The sequence below is a fragment of the Hyperolius riggenbachi genome, chromosome 8 (assembly GCF_040937935.1).
Source record: "Hyperolius riggenbachi isolate aHypRig1 chromosome 8, aHypRig1.pri, whole genome shotgun sequence".
Lineage (NCBI taxonomy): Eukaryota > Metazoa > Chordata > Amphibia > Anura > Hyperoliidae > Hyperolius > Hyperolius riggenbachi.
The window spans coordinates 179522096-179545656 of NC_090653.1; the positions used below are offsets into that span (position 1 = coordinate 179522096).

The window sequence follows — 23561 nt, forward strand, 5'->3', positions numbered from 1 at the left end:
GACTGCTTTATTGAAGCAGCACAAGTAACTAATTTTGACTGGTTTATTTCATTTTTGTGGACTAAGCACAGCTATTACTGTATATATACATTATTTTTAATGACTATTATCTGAGAAATAGAACATTTTATCATATTTTCTATTTTCATTAGTTACAAATTCATTAGTAGTCGGAGTCGGTGCATTTTTTCCCGACTCCGACTCCAGGCACCCAAAATTGCCCGACTCCACGACTCCGACTCCACAGCCCTGCAGGAATCTCTTATATATATACACACTAAACGTCTATGCTGTAAGAATAAAGCCTGATGTGTAGCCGTGTCACTGTAACGATAGGTGTCAGCAACCAGAGAGAGAATCTGATTCTTGGCGATCTGCAGTATCCCCAAGAATACAGATATACCCGATTATTGGGGATCTGCAGAATCGCCAATAATCAAATATGTCTAACCTCTAGACACCTGAGAGTGTAAGTGTTTTGGTGCAACAGTAACCTTTGGACCACCGGGGTAGCAGGTGGTCCAATAAGTAGAGAAGACTCTACTGCAGTCAAGGACACCTGGAGAGGGAGTCCCTGACTGATAATGAGCAGTGTCCCCTCTGTAGAGCAGTGGACCCCTGCGGGAAGGCTGGACACCCTGAGGGGGGGGGGGGGGTGACAGCCAGAAGGTCAGACAGGCCGGGTCGGTAACAGTGTACCAGATATGCAAGGTACCAAATCAGAGATCAGAAGAATAGTCAGGAATGCGACAGGTCATAACAGATATCAGAACAAGGCCTAGTCTGAGGTGTGAGGTCCATGATCTCAACACCCTGGAGCTATGCTAGAGACACACACAGATGATATACAATATCCCTAGTCTGGGGTGTGAGGGCCATGATCTCAACACCCTGGAACTATGCTAGAGAATAGCACAGATGATATACAGTATCTGGCTAAGTGTGGATTCCCAGGTCCTCCTGGTTCCACCACACTGAAAGATCTAACTAAGGTCTGAGTGCTAACACATAAGCATTCGCAACGCCAGACAACCAGCAACTGAACAGCAGGAGATATATATAGTAAAGCGCCCCACAGCGCCGCCCAGCTCCCATCAACCAATCACTGACTGAGCAGGAATCAGCTGACCGCCCTGATCAGCTGATCTTCCTCCTATTGGTATAAAGAGCTTGTCTTGCAGCGCGCGCGTAGCTCTCCATCTGTGTGCACTACTAGGTCCAGACAACCCAGACACATGTTTCTGCAAGGAAACCGCCGCACTGGACGCGGAATCCGCCGCCTTACCGTCAGAACATGCGGCGGCCCCCACGCCATTCTTCCCATGTGCACCATTAGTTCCAGATAACCCAGACGCATGCTGACGCAGACAAACCGCTGCATCAGACGCGGAATCAGCCGCCTTACTGTCAGAACACGCGGCGGCTTTTCCGCTATTCATCACAGTCACTAATAGAGATGGTCAATGAGATGGAAAGAATTCTGCGTTGATGCTGGTTTATGCAAATGTATGCACTCTCTTTGCTCATGAAATCAAATAATTTGATATGTTAAAATTTGGTTTGGTGACTACAAATTAAAGGGTACCTGAGACGGATGAAAAGAAAAGTGTTATACATTCCTGGGGCTTCTTCCAGCCCCCTTCAGGCTAATCAGTCCCTCGCTGTCCACCTCCACCAACTGGATCTTCTGCTATGAGTCCTGGTAACTCAGCCAGTCAGCACAGTCTGGCTACGTGCCGCTTCCACAGCCAGGAGCATTCTGCACCTGCGCAATAGTGCTGCACAGGTGTAGTAGGCTCCCGGCGGCGGAGTGTGTGCATGCGCACTACACCAGACTGGCTAAAGTACTTGGACTCATAGCAGAAGATCCAGGTGGCGGAGGAGGACAGCGAGGGACGGATTAACCTGAAGGGGGCTGGAGGAAGCCTCAAGTATGTATTAAAAAAAAAAATTAATTTCATCTGTCTCAGGTTTACTTTGTTACACAGTAGTACTATACTCTACATATACACTCCCCCACAGAGCTGCAGGGAATCCACTGAGAATGTTGTGCACATTGAACACAGAGGTGTTGTCTGTCACCCATAAACCTTGTTCAGATTGTGCATGAAGAATGTGTAATAGAGGAAGAAACTCCTCATTCCCCTGCAGAGTACCTGCACATCATTCTTACATGTACCCACAGTTACATTGCCTAGGGCCTGATGTTCTTTGTTCCGGTTTGTACCTTTTACAAGTACTCTTACCAAGGACTAGTTTTAGTCTAAAGGGAATAAATATAGTAGTCTACATATCCTTCTCACTTCAGTTGTCTTGTAAAATTCCTAAGTGTTGGCAGTTAAGAGACGAATTTCACGTTACATACGGTTAATCAACAAAATTGTAATATGCAAATTAGAGTCGGAGTCGAGGAGTCGGTGGAATCCTAAATTGAGGAGTCGGTGGATTTTTGGACCGACTCCACAGCGGACCGACTCCACAGTCCTGGATTTTTGTACAAAATCCACAGCCCTGGTAAGTATTAGACTAAGGAGCCGGAGCCATTTTGAGTACCTGGAGTCGGAAGATTTTTGTACCGACTCCACAGCCCTGCTTCCAAAGGCTGTACAAGAAGTCCCACAGAGGTATTCTATCTGTAGGTCGAATAACTTCAACAACCGATATCGGTGGAACAACGGGACAGAGGAAGTTCTACTGAGTCTAGAGCAGTGATGGCTAACCTTGGCACTCCAGCTGTGATAACACTTCAAATCCCATCATGCCTCTGTCTCCCCAAGTTATGCTTAGAGCTGTCAGAGTACTGCAATGCCTCATGGGACTTGTAGTTCCACCACAGCTGGAGTGCCAAGGTAAGCCATCACTGGTCTAGAGCCTTCCCTCTATATAGGCAGCTAACCTGAAGTAAGTTTCCTCATTAAAAGGAGTTCTGTGGACTGAAAAAAAAAAAAATCTAACGTGAAATTCGTCTCTTAACTGCCAACGCTTAGGAATTTTACAAGACAACTGAAGTGAGAAGGACATGTAGACTACTATATTTATTCCCTTTAGACTAAAACTAGTCCTTGGTAAGAGTACTTGTAAAAGGTACAAACCGGAACAAAGAACATCTATCAGGCCCTAGGCAATGTAAGTGTGGGTACTCTGCAGGGGAATGAGGAGATTGTAAACAGACAACACCTCTGTGTTCAATGTGCACAGCATGCTCAGTGGATTCCCTGCAGCTCTGTGGGGAGTGGATATGTAGAGTATAGTACTACTGTGTAACAAAGTAAACCTGAGACAGATGAAATTAAAGTATTATACATACCTGGGGCTTCCTCCAGCCGCCTTCAGGATAATCAGTCCCTCGTTGTCCTCCTCCACCACCTGGATCTTCTGCTAGGAGTCCAGGTACTTGAGCCAGTCGGGCGTAGTGCGCATGCACACACTCCGCCGCCAGGAGCATACTACACCTGTGCAGCACTATTGCGCAGGTGCAGAATGTTCCTGGCTGTGGGAGCGGCACATGGCTGGACTGCGCTGACTGGCTGAATTACCAGGACTCATAGCAGAAGATCCAGGTGGTGGTGGAGGACAGCGAGGGACTGATTAGCCTGAAGGGGGCTGGAGGAAGCCCCAGGTATGTATAAAACTTTACTTTTCATCCGTCTCAGTTACCCTTTAATTTGTAGTCACCAAACCAAATTTTAACAACATATCAAATTATTTGATTTCATCAGCAAAGGGAGTGCATACATTTGCATAAATAAGCATCAATGCAGAATTATTTCCATCTCGTTGACCATCTCTTAGTGACACAGCTACACATCAGGCTTTATTCTTACAGCATAGATGTTATTTAGTATATATAAGAGATTCCTGTGTACACATCATATATACGCACAGACACACGCACTGGCAAACACTGTACACTCATCTCCCCACCCCCACCTCCGTGCAATCACACAGCTGAAAAAAAAAAAAAAAAAAAAAAAAGAAGTTACTTCACGGGGCAGCCTTTGAAGTTTCCTGGAGGAAGGAGGGGGGGGAAAGAGCATCCCACACATCCCACGGCTGGAGCTGCCTGTTCTCTCCATAGAGCTGTTCGCGGTCATCCTTTTCAGGGAGGGAGAAAGCAGCGGATGCAGCAGAAACAGCTCTGCTTGAACGGCCACACTCTCTTGACTCAGTCTCCCGGCATAAGTTGTGCACAGCGCCCCTCCCCCGTCGCAGGGGCTGTGAGGTCACAGATACGCTGTCTCTGGGAAATGCAGTGCAGACAGAGTGGGGCGGCATAGAAGCCAGGGATTAGCGGCGGCCAGCGGGAGGTAGCAGAGCAGCTAGTAGCACAAAAAAAACGAAGCTACTGACGATCTCAAGATCGTCTGCATGTGAATCACGGTTTCGGTTTTAAACCGCAAAACCGTGCAGCCCTAGTCTGCTCTACTGCGCAGGCGCAAGTCTCCGGCGCAGTAGAGCGGACCTGACTGAGATCGGGTATTTCAGTCTACTTCGGAACCGAAAGCCGCAACAGCGCCCCCGCTGGAGCCTGGAAAGGTAAATATTGAACAAGCTGTCGGATCTGTCGGCCTGCTGTTCGAAGGGCTGCAGCGAGACCCCCCGTGGGACAGAGGACGCCGTGGGAAGCCTCGTTGGGACCCTGAGGCTTCCCCCTCCCGAGGTGAGTACCCCCCAGGGGAACTTTTTGATGTTACAGTGTCTCTTTAAGACAGATGGTGTATTTCTTAAAGCACACCTGAACTTAGAGTCATATGGAGGCTCAGTGTTCTCCCCAGGGCCTTTTGGCCGGATGCTGCACCCATCTAATTTTAACCACTTCAGCTTTGTCATTTTCTCTTTATGCATTCGAGCAATGTTCACCTCCCATTCATTAGCCTATAACTTTATCACTACTTATCACAAGGAACTGATCTATATCTTGTTTTTTCCGCCACCAATTAGGCTTTCTTTGGGTGGTACATTTTGCTAAGAGCCACTTTACTGTAAATGCATTTTAACAAGAAGGAGAAAAAAAAAATCAATATTTCTCAGTTTTCAGACGTTATATTTTTAAAATAATACATGCCACCATAAATAAAACTCACGTATTGTATTTGCCCATTTGTCCCGGTTATTACACCGCTTAAAGTGAACCTTAAGTAAAAAAAATAAAAATAAAAACAAACGATTTTTACTCACCTGGGGCGTCCAATAGCCCCCTGCAGCTGTCCGGTGCCCTCGCCGTGGCCCTCCGATCCCCGCCGGCAGGCACTTCCGGTTTCGCTGTCAGGACCCGACAGGCTGGGAACGCGAGTGATCCTTCACATTCCCAGCCACAATAGCTCCCTCTATGCTGCTATAGCACGCGGTCAGCAACAGCGCTAATTGCAGTAGGGAATGCGTCCAATAATACGCATGGCGGCCGGCCGACTGGTGAGCTGCCAAAAACGAAACTAAGTGACAGCGGGGGCCCGGAGGATTCCAGGGCGGCTCCGAGGGCACAGGACTGCTGCAGGGGGCTGGTAATAGCCCCAGGTAATTGAAAAACTCTTTACACCCCGTTCAGTTAAGGTTCCCTTTAAGGTTCAAAAAAGTGCCACACATGTGGTATCGCCGTACTCAGGAGTAGTATATGTTTTGGGGTGTATTTTTACACATACCCATGCTGGGTGGGAGAAATCTCTCTGTAAATAGACTTTTTTTTTTTTTTCACACACACACACAATTGTCAATTTACAGAGATATTTCTCCCACCCAGCATGGGTATGTGTAAAAATACACCCCAAAACACATTATACTACTCCTCCTGAGTACGGCAATACCACATGTGTGGCACTTTTTTGCACCCTAACTGTGCTAAGGGGCCCAAAGTACAATGAGCACCTTCAGGCTTTACAAGGGTGCTTACAATTTAGCACCTCCCCCCCCCCCCCCCCCACTTGCCAGAGCAGTTAACAAACCCCACAAATGACCCCATTTTGGAAAGAATACACGCTAAGGTATTCCATGAGGGCCATGGTGAGTTCATAGAAAATTTTATTTTTTGTCACAAGTTAGCGGAAAATGACATTTTGTGGGAAAAAAAACAAAACAACAATTTCTGCTAACTTGTGACAAAAAATAAAATATTCTATGAACTCACGGAAAACTTTGGGGTGTCCTTTCCAAAAAGGCATCATTCGTGTGGTCTGTCCTGGCATTTTAGGGTCTCTGCAATCATGTATGACCAGTATTAGGAGTCTCTGCTATACTCCTTATATTGAGCATACGGGTAATGCACTCAGGGCTGAAAGGAAAAATGAACGTCAAACAATCAATGTGGATGAAAAAATATCTGCCAAAAAAAATGTGTAAAAAAGGAGGGGAAGGCGTCTGCCAGGACATAGGAGCTGCCGCCCCAAAAATCCAAACCCACCAGCTTGTATGCCCAGGCAAACCTGATTTATTCATCCACATCAATCGATGTGAATGGAGAAATCATTGCTTGAGTTCTTTTTTGATACAAAGTGCTTGCCACAGCATATGAACCCCAACACCGCTCCTCGGCCCATATGCCTCGGCAAACGTATCTTTTGGACTGCGGAGGATAAATCTCGTGCGCCTGTAACGTCTTAGTGTGTAAGCAGCCTTAGACTAAAACTAGTCCTTGGTAAGAGTACTTGTAAAAAGGTACAAACCGGAACAAAGAACATCTATCAGGCCCTAGGCAATGTAAGTGTGGGTACATGTAAGAATGATGTGCAGGTACTCTGCAGGGGAATGAGGAGATTCTTCCTCTATTACACATTCTTCATGCACAATCTGAACAAGGTTTATGGGTGACAGACAACACCTCTGTGTTCAATGTGCACAGCATTCTCAGTGGATTCCCTGCAGCTCTGTGGGGAGTGCATATGTAGAGTATAGTACTACTGCAGTGTTCTCCCCAGGCTGTTTTAGTTGGGTGCTCCACACGGCTAGTTTTGGTGCGCACCCGGCTGTTATCAGCGCACCACCTCCTATGCTGTAAGCAGAGTTGGGCACCAAAATACCAGTCCTGCATTCTCTTATCTCGCCCCACCCGGCTACATTTTCAAAAATCAATTAACCCTTCGCACACTCACATGCAAATGTTCAAACAAATGCATTCATAGATTTACTCATCCAGGCACAACTGTTATCCCTACAGCTAAATTAAAAGCCAGGGTTTTAGTTCACAGAAGAATGCATTCTTATGCTTAGTCACCTATACTGCGTAGAAGTACCCAGGTAAACATAGGTGTCCTAACTCTGGCCCTGTAACATGCAGACATGCAAACACATTCATTGCATCAAACCTATCAATGGATTAGGAGCACACATCCTAACTTCCTCTCCTGGGAAAGACAGTGCATCTTACCAATCGCACAAGGGAGCTAATGTTATGTGTCCATGTGCACCATGCGCATACACCAGCATAAGCTGTCTGCATGCTGACAAACATACAGGGGAAGGGGGGAGTGCACCGAATTGGACCCTAGCCACAGGGGTCAATGATAAGAATAAACATACATATATCCAGGCACATCGCCTCTAGTTAGGAAATTAAATAAATTATTAAGGAAAGGGAGGTGCTGAAGGGGGTGTGGCTAGAAACAGCAAAAATCAATTAACCCTTCGCACACTCACATGCAAATGTTCAAACAAATGCATTCACGGCTACATTTTCAAGCTACCCGGCTGGAAAAAAATTCTGGGGAGAACACTGTACTGTGTAACAAAGTAAACCTGAGACAGATGAAATGAAAGTTGTTTTTTTATACATACCTGGGGCTTTCTCCAGCCGCCTTCAGGATAATCAGTCCCTCGTTGTCCTCCTCCACCACCTGGATCTTCTGCTAGGAGTCCAGGTACTTGAGCCAGTCGGGCGTAGTGCGCATGCACACACTCCGCCGCCAGGAGCATACTACACCTGTGCAGCACTATTGCGCAGGTGCAGAATGTTCCTGGCTGTGGGAGCGGCGGCCGGACAGCGCTGACTGGCTGAATTGCCAGGACTCATAGCAGAAGATCCGGGTGGTGGAGGACAGCGAGGGACCGATTACTGTTCATCCGTCTCAGGTACCCTTTCATTTGTAGTCACCAAATCAAATTTTAACAACATATCAAATTATTTGATTTCATCAGCAAAGGGAGTGCATACATTTGCATAAATCAGCATCAGTGCAGAATTATTTCCATCTCATTGACAATCTCTATTAGTGACACAGCTACGCATCAGGCTTTATTCTTACAGCATAGATGTTATTTAGTATATATAAGAGATTCCTTCTTAACATCATATATACAGTCACAATCAGATATGTATATCTGACCTTAAAAATACGGGGACTGCTTTATTGAAGCAGCACAAGTAACTAATTTTGATTGGTTTATTTCATTTTTGTGTACTAAGCACAACTATTACTGTATATATACACATTATTTTTAATGACTATTATCTGAGAAATAGAACATTATCATATTTTCTATTTTAATTACAGTTAGAAATTCATTAGGAGTCGGTGCATTTTTTCCCGACTCCAGGCACCCAAAATTGCCCGACTCCACAGCCCCGGAACCAAACATTAACTTTTTTGCTTACCTGTTTTTTTTTGTTTGTTTTTTTTAAACTTGCCTCCCGAGGACAAACCTCTCCTCCCCCATGGAACAATGTGCTAAGGGCAAATCGCACAGAGTTGTGGAGAAGTACATTCCGCATTTTGTCCCAAGTGAAAGGAGAGGTTTCTGGCAGCCCTGTGTATTAGGGTCTCTGGAAACCCAATGTTTGGTTTCACACTGCATATTGACATATCCGGTGGGTCGAGCCCGCCGCACCGTATCGTCCAAAACAGACCTTCAGGGAATACCACAAGAGTAGCATTCGGCCTAGTAATGAACTGCGTTGCCATAGACTAACATGACTTCCAGGCCGACCGAAATTGCCGCAGAAGCCACGCAGTAACGTAGGCATGCACTAGCGTTAAGTCAAGCACTTCCGGCGTAGAGGGGGACCGCAAAGTCTGACTTTCGATAGGCATTTTGCCCTAACGCATCGCAGCAGTGTGAAATAGCACTGAGAGACCCTTGTGTGCCTACCGTTGTGTCTGTAGTTCCCTACTCTCTAAAAGTGTACCTGCTCGTGGTACCTCTCAAAACACGGCCCTAGGCATAGGCCAGGCTGGTCAGGGCAGCGGGGACATTAAACAGTGGTGTCACGCCTTGTTCCAGCCCTGCTGCAGACACGACAACGTTTTCTTCGGATTCGGTGACCTGGGGTACTCGGAATCGGATAGGCGTAATGCCTTCCATGCAGCCGGCTAGTTGCATCTTGGGGTTGGGCCCGGACACCTCCTGGATACAGGAGTTCCATAGTGATCTGTCTCTGAAATTGAAGAAACGATCCAGTTCTCCCAGCCTTACTGTAGAGAACAAAGCTGTTGTAAACTGCCAATTGAATTAGATAAAAAGACACTTTTATACCAGCGTCTTCTTTTACGGGAAAGTAAATAGGGCGCTAACCTCTGGTTATTGAAGTCCACCCCTCCCAAGTTGGTATTATACTCGTGGACGACAAGGGGTTTTTCAATTACCTCAGTTCGCCGTTGAATTTGGACTGTCATGTCTGCGTGAATGGTGGGCAGAAAGTTAACGTCCCTCTTGTCCTTCCATTTCACCACGACCAGGTCGTCGGCACTCAAGGCGGCCCTCTGTCTCCGTTGAAGTTTGGTGGTAATGAGTCGTTTGGGGAAGCCCCGGCGCCTAGGCTGCATGGTGCCACAGCATCGGATTCCTTCTAACTTTAAGTGCTGAAAGAGGGCCACACTTGAGTAGTAATTGTTCACATAAAGATGGTACCCCTTCTGGAACAAGGGTGACGCCAAGTCCCACACAACCTTTCCACTGCTCCCCAGGCAGTCAGGGCATCCGACCGGCTCCAGTTTGGAGTCTTTTCCCTCATAGACCCTAAAATAAGATGTATAGCCTGTGGCCCTTTCACAGAGCTTATACAGTTTCACCTCATACCGGGCGTGCTTGCTTGGGATGTACTGTTTGATGCCAAGGCGCCCGGTAAAACGTATGAGGGACTTGTCTACGCAGATTTGCTGTTCAGGGGTATAAGCATCTGCAAATTTTTATGACAGGTGGTCTATGAGGGGCCGAATTTTGTGGAGCCGGTCAAAAGCAGCGTGGTCACTTTGATGTCAGGTTTCGTCATCATTGAAGTGCAGGAAGCGCAGGATGTTCTCAAATCGTATCCTGGACATGGCAGCAGAGTACAAGGAAACGTGTTGTGCTGGGTCAGTAGACCAATAAGACCGCAACACATCCTGTTTGATTAGTCCCCCAAAAAAAATTTTATTTCGGAAACTTGGACTGGTTTCCACCGAAATGGCTGGGCAAGGGAGACATTCGGATTGGCGGTTAGAAATTGTGTGGCTTTACGGTTGCTCTCTGCCACGACTAGGTCTAAGAGATCCTGGGTGATGAACAGATAAAAAAGTCTAGGGGCGATCCTAGATTATCTGTCTCCACTTGGACTCCAGACTGGGCGGTGAAAGGGGGCAGTACGGGTGCGGCGGTATCAGGGGATTGCCAATTTGGATTTGCCAGCACCTCTGGTAAACTAGGGGTAGTATGGGCCAGTCTACTTGGTGGCTGCGATTGGGGTGTTACTGCACGTGCCACCGAACCAGTTTCAACTTCCATGCTGGTGCTCGCCACTTCACCGGGGTGTACGGAAGTACTGGTGCTAGGTCCAGGAGATGCTGTGCTGCTGGTGCCTGCCCCACCATGAAATCTCAGAGCAGCACGAGCACCACTCTGCTGCCCTTGAGGCTGATCCTGCTCCACCTGCAGTCCAACGACATGGGGTGTGGTACGCCTGGCTCTAGCCGGGACCTCAACCTCGTCATCGCTATCAGTCAGTGAGCCACTGCTCAATTCAGGTTCAAACTCTGACCCAGAAGATTCGTCGAATGGTTCGTCCCAATCGTCCTCATCCGACAGGGCCATGTACCTGAACACATCATCGGAATACCCCTTTCTTGCCATGGTGGACTGCTAAATTTAGGCGTACGTTAAAAAGGGGCGCTGGGAAAAAAGGGCGCGGGGTTTTAAACGATAAGCATGGATAACGTTTAAAAATGTATTGTACTGTATTTTGTTTAAAATTAATGTTTTATAAATCATTTAATAATGTGCATTAAATGGGGAATTGTAAAAACGTTAATCTTTCGTTTAAATAGTGAACGTATAATAACGTTTAAAAAAAAATTACTAAGTGACCCTCCCTGTACCTACCCCTAACCCCTAGACCCCCCTGTTGATGCCTAAACCTAAGACCCCCCTGTTGGTGCCTAAACCTAAGACCCCCTGTTGGTGCCTAAACCTAAGACCCCCCTGGTGGTGCCTAAACCTAAGACCCCCCTGGTGGTGCCTAAACCTAAGACCCCCCTGTTGGTGCCTAAACCTAAGACCCCCCTGTTGGTGCCTAAACCTAAGACCCCCCTGTTGGTGCCTAAACCTAAGACCCCCCTGTTGGTGCCTAAACCTAAGACCCCCCTGTTGGTGCCTAAACCTAAGACCCCCCTGTTGGTGCCTAAACCTAAGACCCCCCTGTTGGTGCCTAAACCTAAGACCCCCCTGTTGGTGCCTAAACCTAAGACCCCCCTGTGATAAGCATTAATAAAGTTTCAAAAACATAGTGTGCGGTTTTTTCGTTTAAAAATAATGCAAAAAAAAAAAAAAATATTGTACTGTTTTTCGTTTAAAAATATGAAAAAATGTATAAATCATTAAATAATGTGTAATCATGAGAAGCAGTAATAAAACATTAAGTCTCCGGGCGCCGCTTTTAAAACGTTATTTTTCTCCAGCGCCCTTTTTTCCTATCGGGCGCCCATTAAACGATATTTATTATGGGAGTGAATGGCGGCGCCCGATTTGTCCACTAGCCTCCTGCGCCCTTTTTTACTGTTACCTAAATTTAGGGGGTATTCCTCTGAGACTACCCAGGAAAAAAAAAAGAGCACCTACCTAGCGAAAGGGAGTATTTGAGAGGTAGAAAGCTGTGGTCACGGAGTTTTGATTTAAAAAAAAAAACAAAACTGATGTTTACAGTGCACAGCTAGTGTACAGTGGTTTTTGCAGTGATCAGAAAAAAAAAAAAAATTCTGTCGGTGGGGTGGGCTGAACGCAAGTGCAGGCGAACGATCAGGCCTGATCGGGCAGACACTGCGTTTTTTAGTGACAAGACAAATAACATTTATATTGCGCTTTTCTCCTGGCGGACTCAAAGCGCCAGAGCTGCAGCCACTAGGGCGCGCTCTATAGGCAGTAGCAGTGTTAGGGAGACTTGCCTAAGGTCTCCTACTGAATAGGTGCTGGCTTACTGAACAGGCAGAGCCGAGATTCGAACCCAGGTCTCCTGTGTCAGAGGCAGAGCCCTTAACCATTACACCATCCAGCCACCCTAATAGATCTGACTGCGATCAGTAATGATCACTTACAGATACTGTATAGTAACAATGTTGATTAGCGACAGTGATGACGCTAATTAGTGACTGTGGTGCAGTGGGCTAAGCACTAACTGACACTAACAAAGGGGCCTAGCTAACTGGCCTAACCGCTAACACTAGTGATACTAAAAAAGTGACAGTTTTCAATGATCACTGTTTTTAGATCACTAGGATAGTGACAGGGGGGTGGTGGCAAGTGGGGAAATCGCCAATCACGGGACAATCAAAGCCAATCAAAGCCGATGACGGGACAATCAAATACAATTACGGGACAATCAAATACAATGTCAGCACAATCAAATACAATGTCAGCACAATCAAATACAATGCACTGGGAAGGTGATGGGGGGGGGGGTCTGAGGGCGAGGGAGGTTGATTAGGTGCCCGCACGAGGCAGATTGGGTCCTGATCTGATGGGTGGCAGACAAAGGGGGTGACCAATGGGAGATCAGTGAGTCAGTGAGCGATTACAGGGGAGAATAGATGTAAACAATGCACCGCGGAGGTTATCAGGAGGGGGGTCTGAGGGCAATCTGAGGGTCTGGGTGGGTGATTAGGTGCCCCCAAGGGACAGTTTAGGGTCTGCTCTGATGGGTGGTGGTGACAAGGGGTGATAGACCGGTGATCAGTGGTTAAAGGGAACCTTAACCGGCGGGGAAAAATAAATTCACTTACCTGGGGGCTTTCCCAAGCATCCTGCAGCCGTCCTGTGCCCGCGCCGGTCCTTCGGTGCCCACCGGTCTCCCTCCGCCGCTAAGTTTCGTTTTCGGCCAACCGCCAGTCGTCCTCCGGCAAAGCGTCCTCTTCTTCCGCATTCCCCGTCGTAAAGAGCCGTAAAGCGTGTCCGCATGACGCCAAACGCGTCATGCGGACGCGCTTTACGACGGGGAATGCGGAAGAAGAGGACGCTTTGCCGGAGGACGACTGGCGGTCGGCCGAAAACGAAACTTAGCGGCGGAGGGAGACCGGAGGGCACAGAAGGACCGGCGCGGGCACAGGACAGCTGCAGGAGGCTTGGGAAAGCCCCCAGGTAAGTGAATTTATTTTTCCCCGCCGGTTAAGGTTCCCTTTAAGGCAGATGTATACAATAGTATACAGGGGGGGGTGATCAAGGGACCCTAGGGGGCAGTTAGGGACCTAATCTAAAGAATAGCGTCGGCAGATAGTGGCAGGGGGTGATTGATGGGTTTATTAGGGGGTGCTTGGGTGCAAAAACCTGTGTGCTGGGGTGGTCAGGGGGGGGGGGGGGTCCTGAGGGCTGGGCGATCGGGGGGTCTGTGGGTGTAAAAACCTGTTTTGTGCTGCTCAGTACAGGGCTGCCTCCTCCTCAGACGATCCGTGCGACGAAGAGTGCCAGGAGTGTACTGCGCAGACACAGACCATACTGGGCCTGCGCTGTGGGTTCTTGATGACATCAGCGGGATCGAGGACACGGCAACGCAGGCACAGTGGTTTTCTGACTTTAAAGTCAGAAATTCCAGAAGTGAACCGGAGGCGGGGCCGGAGCATCGGTGAGCGGCTGCGCGGGCACAGGATGTCTGCGGGGGACCATTAGAAGCCCTGGGCAAGTTCAGCTCATTTTCCCCCGACCCCCCTACAGTATCCCTGTAACTTCCCCACTGCAGTCTAAACCATGGCAATGATGCAGTACAAGTGACATCATCTGCCACAGTCACACAGAGCTGACTCACTGCAATCTGTTGTTGCCTCTGGCTATAGGATCAAAATGTTAAGTTTTTTTTTTTTTTAAGACGCTCAAACCTCTTTTTTTAAAGTGGATCCGAGATGAAAAACTAACTATAACAAGTAACTTGTCTATTTATCTTATCTAAAGTTTAGATAGTTTACACAGCAAATCTAGGTGCAAACAGCTTCAACTGTTTATGATTATTTATTCCTGTTATACGACGGCAGCCCTGTTTTGTCTGTCACATTACACACAGGCAAGCTGATAGCATCTCCAGCCCTCAGGCTGAGACAAATTCAGTCCCTTCTCCTCCTTCCCTCTGCCTCTGAAATCTCCGGCTAGTAACCTCCTCCTGCCCAGACTGAGCTCCCATAAGCCCTTGCTACAGTGCCAAGGCACTCTTAAAAGGCTGTGGGCGAGGCTTGTTTAGTTTATAGGGAATTAGAATACTAAAACGTAAAAAGTATTTGGCTTGAGGGATGCCCTATAAACTATATGTAAGGAACACAATTATGCAATGAGTAAGGATCCACTTTAACATATGTGCAATGACTACTACGGTACTGCACTAAAGTTTTTGGGTCTGTGCCTGGAGATGGGCTTTAAGGCTGGTTTCACAGTGGGACGTTACAGGCGCATGTTAGAGCAGCCTGTAACGTACCCCACCGCACAGCAATAAAAAAAAAAAAAAAAAAAAAAAATCAATGGGCTGTTCACAGTGCCCACGTTGCGTTACTTAGTAACGCTGCGCCACAAAACAACGTACTGCATGCAGTACTTTATAAGCGGCAAAGCCGCGTTAGACTGCTTGCACATGCTCAGTAATGTTGGGGAGGAGCGGAGAGCGGCCAGGCACATGGCTAATTAATATTCACTGCACTCAGTGACGTGCAGTGTTTACTTCCCGGAGCGGCCGCTCTGTGCTGCGATTGGCCGGGCGGGACCACGTGATGCCGCATGCGTCCAAGAGTACGCATCACGGACGCCAGAGTGAGCTGCACAACGTGGCTCACTCTGACGTCCACATCAGAGAGCACCAGGCGTTGCGTTAGGGGCACGTTATGCGACCTTAACGTCCCCTAAAACGCAACGTCCTGGTGTGAAACCAGCCTAAATGGTTAATTGAGCACCTGGCTGACATCAGCTTGTTTCCTCCTCATATGCTGTAAGCAGAGTTGACTCTGCATTCCCTCGGTTGCTCCCCACCCGGCTACTTTTTCATGCCACCCAGCTGTAAAAAAATTTCTGGGGAGAACACTGTGGATGTTTCCTTTTAAACAATACCAGTTGCTGATCTCTTTGGCTGCAGTAGTGGCTGAATCACACACCTGACATAAGCATGCAGCTAATCCAGCCTGACTTCAGTCAGAGCACCTGATCTAACAAAACAACCAAAACACTACCAGTATATGCTGTTCAACCACCTGATATTTATTGAAGATCAATATACCATTCATAGGGTCAATCCCAATTGGATGTATCAAGAATTGTACGTATTGCACACAATTATAATGCACAATTGTCATTATGCGGGGTATTCCCCCAATATGTCTCGACAGGAAGCCTCAAACGGCTGCGCACAGACCAGACCCCAGGTTGTGACAAAGTTCACCATGTCACATCTACACATGGGGAGACGCAGACCCGGACACCTACAATGCCAAGAGATTGAAGTATCTAATATGCCAATTGCTTGTCCAATTGTCCGCATCACCCCACGTGCACGTGGGGTGATGCGGACAATTGGACAAGCAATTGGCATATTAGATGCTTCAATCTCTTGGCATTGTAGGTGTCCGGGTCTGCGTCTCCCCATGTGTAGATGTGACATGGTGAACTTTGTCACAACCTGGGGTCAGTGTTGCCAACTCATCCCTTTAATTACTGACACATATGAATTATACAGGTTTCGTAGCTAGGTAGATGCAGTTAAGGCACTGATAATGTGTAAGTAGCCCCAGAACCTGTATAACTTAGATGTGTCAGTAATTAAAGGGATGAGTTGGCAACACTGCCTGGGGTCTGGTCTGTGCACAGCCGTTTGAGGCTTCCTGTCGAGACAAATTTATTTATTTAATTTATAAAGCGCCAACATATTACGCAGCGCTGGACAATAAATAGGGATACATACAGCAAATTGACAATACCTGAATACAAGAAAGATCAGATCATGCAGCACAGTATGAGTACAAGGTAATGCTTAGTCAGTCACTGGATGGAGCATGGAGATTAGGCAAGTTAGGATCACTCAGATGCCTAGCATGGGTTCACAGTAATGGAGGTGCATGATCAGGTTGGACACAAAAAGGAGGAGGACCCTGCCCAAAGGCTTACAATCTAAAGGGAGAGGTAGGGACACGAGAGGTAGGAGACCAGAGTTCAGCTGTGGGTTTAGAGCAATTGTGAGGGGTAGTAGGCCAGAGTGAAAAGGTGAGTTTTGAGGGCTTTCTTGAAGATGTTGAAGGAGGGGACTGCCCTAATGGGTGGAGGTAGGGAGTTCCATAGTGTTGGAGCAGCTCTTGAGAAGTCCTGGAGGCGTGCATGGGACTGGGTGATGCGGGGGGCGGTTAGGCGAAGTTCATTGGAAGAGCGGAGTGAGCGGCTAGGTGTGTACCTCTGAGTAAGATCGGAAATGTAGGTTGGACAGGTTTTGTGCACAGATTTGTAGGTCAGACACAGTATCTTGAATCTGATTCTGGACTGGATAGGAAGCCAGTGGAGGGATTCAAGGAGGGGATCCGCCATGGTGGAGCGATGGGAGCAGTGGATAATTCTGGCTGCTGCATTCATGATGGACTGCAGTGGGGCTGTTCGGGTCATAGGGAGACCAGACAGCAGGGCATTGCAGTAGTCAAGGCGGGAAATTATGAGGGCATGGATGAGGAGTTTGGTGGTGGCAGAGGTCAGGAAAGGGCGAATCTTACAGATGTTACGAAGGTGGAAGTTGCAGGATTTTGTGAGGTTTTGGATGTGGGGAGTGAAGGAGAGTGCGGAGTCCAGGGTGACACCCAGACAGCGGGCTTTAGAGGTAGGGTGAATGGTAGTGTGGTTAACAGTGACATGCGCATCTGGGAGGTTTATGGATGCCCGGGGTGGGAAGATCATAAATTCCGTTTTGTCTAGGTTTAGTTTCAGGAACCTAGCAGACATCCAGGAGGAGATAACAGATAGACAGGAGGAGACCTTGTCTATGGTAGTGGTGGATATGTCAGGGCTATTGGGGCAATACCCCGCATAATGACAATTGTGCATTATAATTGTGTGCAATACGTACAATTCTTGATACATCCAATTGGGATTGACCCTATGAATGGTATATTGATCTTCAATAAATATCAGGTGGTTGAACAGCATATACTGGTAGTGTTTTGGTTGTTTTGTTAGGTTGATTGACCAGTGCGTGTACCCACCTGGATTGCACACATTAGCATGTACACTTCTGTGTAGTTGGTTTTTTTAGAGCACCTGATCTGCATGCTTGTTGAGGGGCTGTGGTAAAAAGTATTAGAGACACAGGATCACCAGGAGAGTCAGACAACTTGTATTGTATTGTAAAATTCCATATCCTCAGTTTAGGCTCCCTTTAAGTTTCACTTAAATTATACCCCAGGTTTTATACTTAGTTGAAGTTTCCTCCGCAATCAAGAGTGATGTGGCTACAGTTTCCTGCTGTCCAGCAGGAGACAGGAGCGGCCCAGGGAGATGGCGAGGGACTGAGCGGCCCCATCGGGGCTGGAGAAAGTCCCATGCAAGTTTAAAACCTCTTTAGTCTCAGGTTTCCTTTATAGGGAATGTTTGAGGAAGAAATAATATTATTATTAGTAGTAAAAAAATAAAATCTACTGCACCTGCACAGTACACTCCAGATGACATTAGCACCACCATGAGAGGCTCTCACGCAGGCACAGTGGATGCCGACCAACCAAGGTCACCATCTTGCTCCAGAGTGGCCTCCGACAGGAAGCGTAGCTGCAACAAGGACACAGGATGGCTGACAGGGGCTAGAGGAAGCCCCGGGTAAGCAATCCCCCCTCGAACATTCCCTTTAAAAGTCCAGATTGAACAGCAACTCAGGGCTGTGGAGTCGGAGTCGGGCAATTTTGGGTGCCTGATGTCGGAGTCGGGAAAAAAATGCACCGACTCTGACTCCTAATGAATTTGTAACTGTAATTAAAATAGAAAATATGATAAAATGTTCTATTTCTCAGATAATAGTCATTAAAAATAATGTATATATACAGTAATAGCTGTGCTTAGTCCACAAAAATGAAATAAACCAATCAAAATTAGTTACTTGTGCTGCTTCAATAAAGCAGTCCCCGTATTTTTAAGGTCAGATATACATATCTGATTGTGACTGTATATATGATGTGTACACAGGAATCTCTTATATATATACTAAATAACATCTATGCTGCAAGAATAAAAGCCTGATGTGTAGCCGTGTCACTAAGGCCCGGTTCACATTAGCGGTGGCCGTCCGGAATCGCCGTGCCGGAGCCGCACCGCTTGCAGAACGGACGGAACGGACGCACGGCATAGCAATGAAAGCCTATGCGTCCGTTCACATGCGTCCGTTCTGCCGGACCGGATCCAGACTCCGGCCTCCGTTCCAACATGCGCTATTTTTGATCCGGCTCCTCCGGCAGCCGTATCCGGGGCGGAGCCGGACTGCACCATCCGGCCAATACAAACCAATGGGAACCGGAGAGCGCACAACACACTGGCTGAGAAATCCGGATGTTCTACCCCACTTCCTATGCGGATTGTTGCGGCGATATTGGATGGGGACACATGGGCAAGCATTTTGGAGTGGAGCAGCACAGCTGGATCCGGATCCGGAGATGTTGGCAGCATGTCGCAGGTGGAGGTGAGTGCTAAACAGCAGAGGGCCTGATTCCACAGGTCCCCCTTCTGCTGACCTCCCAGACCAACATTTTTTTTGTTTTTTATGTTACTTTTGCCAAACGGATCCGGATCGCATCCTGATGAACACCTGATGCAACCTGACCGGATCCGGATCCGGATCAGAACCGTACGGTTCCGATCCGGATCCGGTCAGGTCATCCGGTCCGTTTGGCAAACAACCGCAAGTGTGAACGGGGCCTAATAGAGATGGTCAACGAGATGGAAATAATTCTGCATTGATGCTGATTTATGCAAATGTATGCACTCCCTTTGCTGATGAAATAAAATAATTTGATATGTTATTAAAATTTGGTTTGGTGACTACAAATTAAAGGGTAACTGTGACGGATGAAAAGTAAAGTTTTATACATACCTGGGGCTTCCTCCAGCCCCCTTCAGGCTAATCAGTCCCTCACTGTCCTCCACCACCCGGATCTTCTGCTATGAGTCCTGGTAATTCAGCCAGTCAGCGCTGTCCGGCCGCATGCCGCTCCCACAGTCAGGAACATTCTGCACCTGCACAATAGTGCTGCACAGGTGTAGTATGCTCCTGGCGGCGGAGTGTGTGCATGCGCACTACGCTTGACTGACTCAAGTACCTGGACTCATAGCAGAAGATCCAGGTGGTGGAGGAGGACAACAAGGGACTGATTATCCTGAAGGCGGCTGGAGGAAGCCCCAGGTATGTATAAAACTTTAATTTCATCTGTCTCCGGTTTACTTTGTTACACAGTAGTACTATACTCTACATATGCACTCCCCACAGAGCTGCAGGGAATCCACTGAGAATGCTGTGCACATTGAACACAGAGGTGTTGTCTGTTTACAATCTCCTCATTCCCCTGCAGAGTACCTGCACATCATTCTTACATGCACCCACACTTGATTGATGTTCTTTGTTCCGGTTGTACCTTTTACAAGTACTCTTACCAAGGACTAGTTTTAGTCTAAAGGGAATAAATATAGTAGTCTACATATCCTTCTCACTTCCGTTGTCTTGTAAAATTCCTAAGCGTTGGCAGTTAAGAGACGAATTTCAGGTTACATACTTTTAATCAACAAAATTGTAATATGCAAATTAGAGGAGTCGGTGGAATCCTAAACTGAGGAGTCGGAGGATTTTTGGACCGACTCCACAGCCCTGGCAACACTATTAAAGTACTTGTGTCCATTTGTCAACCATTCTATCGAATCAAGAATTGCCTATGTTCCAATTTTGTTTGATCAATGGAAATTGACAGATATCTGGCAGAATCAAAATTTACTTGATCCGGGAGAGTGGAAAATATTGATCAACCGTGAAGGGATAGGCTGCTGTTCCCATGAATTTGATCAGCACGGAACCAATTTTTGGTTTCAGAATATAAAGGCATAATGTCATTCAGCTCAATAAAGTGAAGGAGAATCACATAGGATTTAAGCTTGAAGTGTGTATGCGGCTAGTCGATCACCCAATCCTAAAATCAAGTAAATTATAAAGAGCACATTTACCATATCCAGGCAATCCAAGCAATCAGACTGTAACTACAAGTAGAGAGAAGCTTAAACATTCGACTTTACCTGATTTGTCTTGTTTACAGGGAATGGAAAATAAACTGCTTCACAGTGGGCTAATCCACTTCAGAAAATGTAGTCAAGCTGATAAGTACTCAGACGTTAGAATCAAATTAGCCCATGCAAACTAATTGCACCATACGGAGCGAAGTTAAAATAATGGCAAAAGCAATTTTTCATTACATTTCCGTCCGCAAACATCAAAACGTTACTTCCACTGGTTTCGCTATGCAGATATATTAGACCAATCAGGTCACCATGCACGAAGATGTGCAGAACGGAGCTGATCAAAACCAGCACAGAGAAAACTATGCCAAATAGTAAAGTTATTTACCTGGGGACACAAGTTCCATTGCTCGGTTTCATGTATCAACAAAAAACATTCACAAATGTACAAGACGATCATTACGGAAGCTGCTTCAGTAGAACACACAGCGTAGTCATACCTGGTAATACGTGCTAAAAATCGCCACAATCAAATGTCCTGGTAGTGGATAAGTTAACACCGACACGAGAGAATATTTACCGTATAACCTAGCTACGAAGCCTTTGTTCAATTCTGTATTCTCGAAAACACCTAGCTCTGCCTCCTAGTCTCATTGGTCTTTTTTGAACCAGTGAAATTTCCGAGTCAATGCGTTGCCTAAGCAACAGTTCTCCCCCCTCCCCGCTTCCCGCTTTAGAATTTCAAACTCACCAATCAGATAACTATGAACATATTTGCTGGGAAATTGTTAAACATAACGCTTCTAACCGTGCCCCAAGATCGTGGTGAATGTGGGCGAGGTTTGATCATTATGTCGCCACGAGCTGCTTGCTTGGGTATTGATAAAGAAAAAGAAGATATTGTTGCATTGTTGGAATGACAAGGCTGTGAAAGAAAAATAAACAATCCATCTTGCATGTTCTACATATTATTATTTATATAGCGCCGACATCTTCCGCAGCGCTGTAGAGTATATTGTCTTGTCACTAACTGTCCCTCAGAGGAACTCACAATCTAATCCCTGCCATAGTCGTATGTTTATATAAATATCATGTAGTGTATGTATCATAGTCTTGGGACAATTTAGGGGAAAGCCAATTAATTTATTTGTATGTTTTTGGGATGTGGGAGAAAACCAGAGTACCTGGAGGAAACCCACACAGACACAGGGAGAACAGACAAACTCCTTGCAGATGTTGACCTGGCTGGGATTTGAACCAGGGACCCAGTGCTGCAAGGCGAGAGTGTTAACCACTACACCACTGAGCTGCCCACATATGTGTGCTTTAACAGCTTGTAGTTTATATAATGATGTGCTATGAGAAGTTTTGAATAAGGATTCAAACTTCTTGCTTTTACTGTTGACTACACAGTGCAATACTCCATAGTTCCCATTCCCAACAGTCCCTCTTTGGGAGCCCTGCCCCTCTTTCCTCCCCATTTGTCCCTCTTTCTATATATATATATATATTAGGGTGACCAGGCGTCCTCTTTTGCCCGGACAGGTCCTCTTTTTCCGACCTGTCCGGGCAGTCCTGCCGGGATTTTGAAATGTCCGGGTAGCAGGTGAAGAGAGCCGAACAGGAGCATCGGCTCTTCTGGCTCGGCTCCCAAAGAGCCGGCTCAATGCGAGGACTCCATAGCGCCCCTGCAGGCGCATCGCTAGCCCCATAGCAGTGGGTGAGAGGCACAGAATGATATTTGTCCAGTGCTTACTTGAATTGCTCAGCTTCCTGGTGTGCACGCAGTCGTCCCGCCCCCTATCCTCTCATTAGCAGAGCAGACTAGCAGTATTCATTTGAGCACGGAGGACCTGCTGCCAGCTATTCAGCATTATCGGCTGCAGTAAACAGACAGGTAGCTGCTTGATCTTTCCTTTGCCTTCGCAGGTCAGTGCTTTTCAGCGTGTGCAATATAGCCAGACCAGCACAGGAAAGTCTTAAAGGAATACTTAAGTCATTTTAAAAAAATGACTTTTACTCACCTGGGGTGTGGAGATATATTGAGGTGCTGATGATATTAAGGATAACAGGAACATATTTCCTTCATTTTTTTTGACTATCATATGGGATTGTCTGTTAGCCAGTCTTCCTGGAATTCCGTATAAAGTGAAAATTACCTATCATTGTCTGCTTCTAATTAGGAAACCCTTAATTAGTTGCTGTGAAGCCTATACAGGTGGTCAGACCATGTTGTCTGAATAATGTCTCCGAGGTGTATTGTGTTTGGGAGCAATTGTCACCTATCACACAGGACATCCTGCTGCAATGTGAAAGCCTTAATCAATTGTCACCTGTAACCTGGGGAGATTGGAAGTGAAGGAAGTCTTTTGTTTTGTGTGTGTGCTATAGTACCCTTTTCATGTATGTGGATCTCTGGAAATCCCATTTATGTCTGAGAACGGAGACAGGAAAACGCCTTAATCAAGTTTTCACCTGGAGTTGAAAGCCTAACTTCACAATCTTTGATGTATAGTAGACTTTTACCTGGAAATGGAATATGTCTGAGATTTAATTAAAACCTAGTTCCTCCCCTCCCCAAGTAAGTTGCAGCCTCCAGGCGTAGCTCAGAGTATAAAAAGCAGAGGCAAATGCCTAGTGACCATCTGCTCTGGGAGTTAGCGCCTAGCTAGAGTCGATCTCGACTTCCGGTCGAACAAGCGGCATGCTCCTGCCGACAACTTTGAGACCTTCAAGTTGGTAACGTTTTTTTTAATCCCCATTTTTATTTTACGCAAATATCCGTGTGTGTTATCTTTGTAACTTTTATCTTGTAACTATTTTTACTTTGTCTTTTTGTAATCTTTTTGTATATATTAAGTTCTGCATTGTTCTATGTTTTTCTAGAATATTAAATTATTATTTAATAAGTTTGACTTCTGCCGTACTAAACTAACACTCATAGCCTAGAAGAGACTGAAGTGTAACCG

The 23561-nt window shown here is 46.6% G+C and overlaps 1 protein-coding gene across 2 annotated transcripts in view; it reads right to left on the reverse strand.

Annotated features, from left to right (window-relative positions):
- CCNB3 (cyclin B3) overlaps positions 1–21261 on the reverse strand; it is a 267192-nt gene extending 245931 nt beyond the window's left edge. Inside the window, exon 1 of one of the 2 annotated variants that reach the window (XM_068249684.1) lies at positions 21173–21261. The gene's annotated coding sequence lies outside the window, so the exon portion shown is untranslated. Of the gene's footprint in view, positions 1–21092 lie in introns of both variants that reach the window. The other variant, XM_068249683.1, reaches the window with a different exon arrangement.
- Between the last annotated feature and the right edge of the window lie 2300 nt (positions 21262–23561).